The sequence below is a fragment of the Lepidochelys olivacea genome (genome assembly GCF_965140295.1).
Source record: "Lepidochelys olivacea isolate rLepOli2 genome assembly, chromosome: 16".
In the NCBI taxonomy this organism is placed as follows: Eukaryota; Metazoa; Chordata; order Testudines; family Cheloniidae; genus Lepidochelys; species Lepidochelys olivacea.
The window spans coordinates 6,766,704-6,769,430 of record NC_140426.1 but is presented as its reverse complement, the minus strand read 5'-3'; positions in this window follow the sequence as shown (position 1 = coordinate 6,769,430).

The window sequence follows — 2,727 nt, the reverse complement described above, 5'->3', positions numbered from 1 at the left end:
CACTTGTGTTATTTCTTTGACCTCCTCTGCTCCCCTATCCCCTCCCCTGCTTTGTCACCTAGGCCACAGGTCTGTTTGGAGCTCAGCTGGGGAGCGGGAGGGGACGCTCCATGTCTCCGGATGGAATAGGGGTTACCGGTTTCAATCTAGCCACAGGAATCATAGATGGGGAGGATTGGCTGGCTCCCAGAGCCAAGAGCACTGTCTCCAACCCTTTTACACCCAAGATCACTTTTTGAATTTAAGGGCAACCCAGGACCTACCCCGCCCCTTCCCTAAGGCCCGGCCTCACTCACTTCATTCCCTCCGGCCGCTCCATCGCCCGCTCTCCCTGACCCTCCTGCACTTTCACCAGGTTGGGGTGCAGGAAGCAGTGCAGGCTCTGGGCTGGGGCTGAGGGGTTCGGGAGGGGCTCTGGGCTGAGCCTGGGGCAGGGGGTTGGCGTGCAGGAGGGGGTGCAGGGTGTGGAAACTGTGAGGGAGTTTGGGTGCAGGAGGGGGCTCTGGGCTGGAGAAGAGTGTTGGGGTACAGGAGGGAGTTCAGGGTGCAGGAGGGAGTATGGGGTGCTGGCTCTGGGTCAGGGCTCCCGCTGGAGGCACTTACCTCCAGCAGCTCCCGGTCGACGGCTCAGCGGGATTAAGACAGGCTGCCTGCCTGCCCTGGCCCTATTCAGGCACATCGGCGCCTCCTCCCCGTCCCGAGCCGGGCCACCCCACCACCCTGCCAGCCAGTAGTGCACCACGTCGCAGCGCTGCTCCTGGAAGGAGCCAACGCGCCCCTGGTCCCCGGCGGGCGGACAGGGATCTCTGCGTGCTGCCTCTCTCTGCAAGCATAGCCCCTGCAGCTCCCATTGGCCAGAGCTCCCTGTTCCCAGCCAATGGGAGCTGCGGGGGTGGTGCTTGCAGGCAGGAGCAGCACAAGGAGACCACTGCCCCCCCCCCACCCCCAGGGGCATGCTGCGCTGGCCACTTCCCAGAGTGGTGTGCGGCCACAGCAAGCAGGGAGCCCTACTGCGCCGCCATGGCCGGAGATCGCGATCGACTGGGAGAGTCCCCAGGATCAACCAGTCAGTGGCGAGTGACAGGCTGGTGACCACTGGGCGAGAGAATGGAACACGAAGCCTTCCCCTTCCAGGGCACTGGCTCAGATCCATGCCTGGGGCAGGGGAATTGGCTGGCTGCTGAGGGTTAGGAAATGGGATATGGGGCCTTTCCCCTCTAGGGCACCAGTTCCAGCCTGGCCATGTGACTAACTGCTGTTTGTTTGGGGGCCTGTGGGAAAGGGTTTGCTCTGGGGTTGGTCCAGCTCCTAGGGGCTGCTGCCGTCACCATAAAAAGCTTTGCACAAGTGACGCTGATTGCCCCGGAACTGGCATCCTCAGCAGTGGCCAAGAACTGAATGGGCCACATGGACTCAACTCTGCCCTCTAGAGGTGGCCTCTGCATTTGTGGCACAGTGTTTGTCTGGCTTGCCCTATCCCAGCTGTTCTGTGCGGGCAGGAGCTAGGAGCCCTGTGGAGGCCAGTCAGCACTGTGATGTTGCACGAGGTGTCCTTCGCTCACTGTTTGTTTAAACTTTGCCTGGGAGGCTGCACCTTGGAGCTGGAAGTGCTGAGCACAGTTCTGCCTGCCAGCTTTCTTGGCAATGATTAAACCAAGCTCACCCCATACCAGTGCTGAGGGCTGGGGTATGCAGTAGGGAAAGAAACAAGGCTGGATACCTCAGGCTGTGCAGAGCCACCAGGCCCTCCCTACTCGAGCAATGGCTCAGGCTGGGTCTGTGTGCTGGAGGGGTCATTGGGGTCATGAGCCCAGCGGCTCTTTTTAGTTACTGAGATATAGAGATATAGAGATATTGCAGTTGCCCTGGATTGAGGTTCTCCTGTTGCCCAGCCACTGCACCCTCCCCTTTGGCCCTGAGGGGCTTTGCTGGGATACACCCACCTGGCTCCCTCCCATCCAGTCAAGAGCTCTGCAGGAAGCCTCTCTGGTGTCCAGGGATGTTCTTGCTTCCCCTTTCCCAGGCTGGGCCCCCCTCCTTGGGCTGCAAGCCAGAGCGATGGGGAGCTCTTTGCCATCAGCCAACCCAGCCCTGCTGTGGGGAGCTGGCAGCCTCACCTCAGCCTGAGCAGCTTGCGCCCCATGTCTCATGTTCACTTTCACTTTAGCTCCGAGTCCCTAGGCCCTGGAATGTGACCTGACCAGTCCCTGCCCAGCCCTCAGCTGGCATCTCTGTCTGGAAGTAGGGGTTCCTGTTGCTCTGACACCGAGACTACCGCATCGTGCCCAGCCCTCACCTGCTCCCGCCTCAACTCCCCCGCCCCAGGCCAGCCCCCATCTGCTCCCTCCTCAACTTTGCCCCAGCCCAGCCCAGCCCCTGCCTATTCCCCCCTCAACTGCCCCCCCTCACAGGCCAGCCTCCACCTGCTCCTCCCTCGTCTCCCCCCCCAGCCCAGCCCCCACCTGCTCCCTGTTTTTTGGTTTTGTATTCAAGTAAATCACTAGTCTTAATGATCATTCATTGCAGTATAGTAGAACCTCAGCGTCCCGTACGCCTCGGGAATGGAGGTTGGTTGTAACTCTGAACAAAACAGCATGGTTCTTTCAAAATTTTACAACTACACATTGACTTAATACAGCTTTGAAACTTTACTATGCAGAAGAAAACTGCCTCTTTTAACCATCGTAATTTAAATGAAACAAGCACAGAAACAGCTTCCTTAGCTTG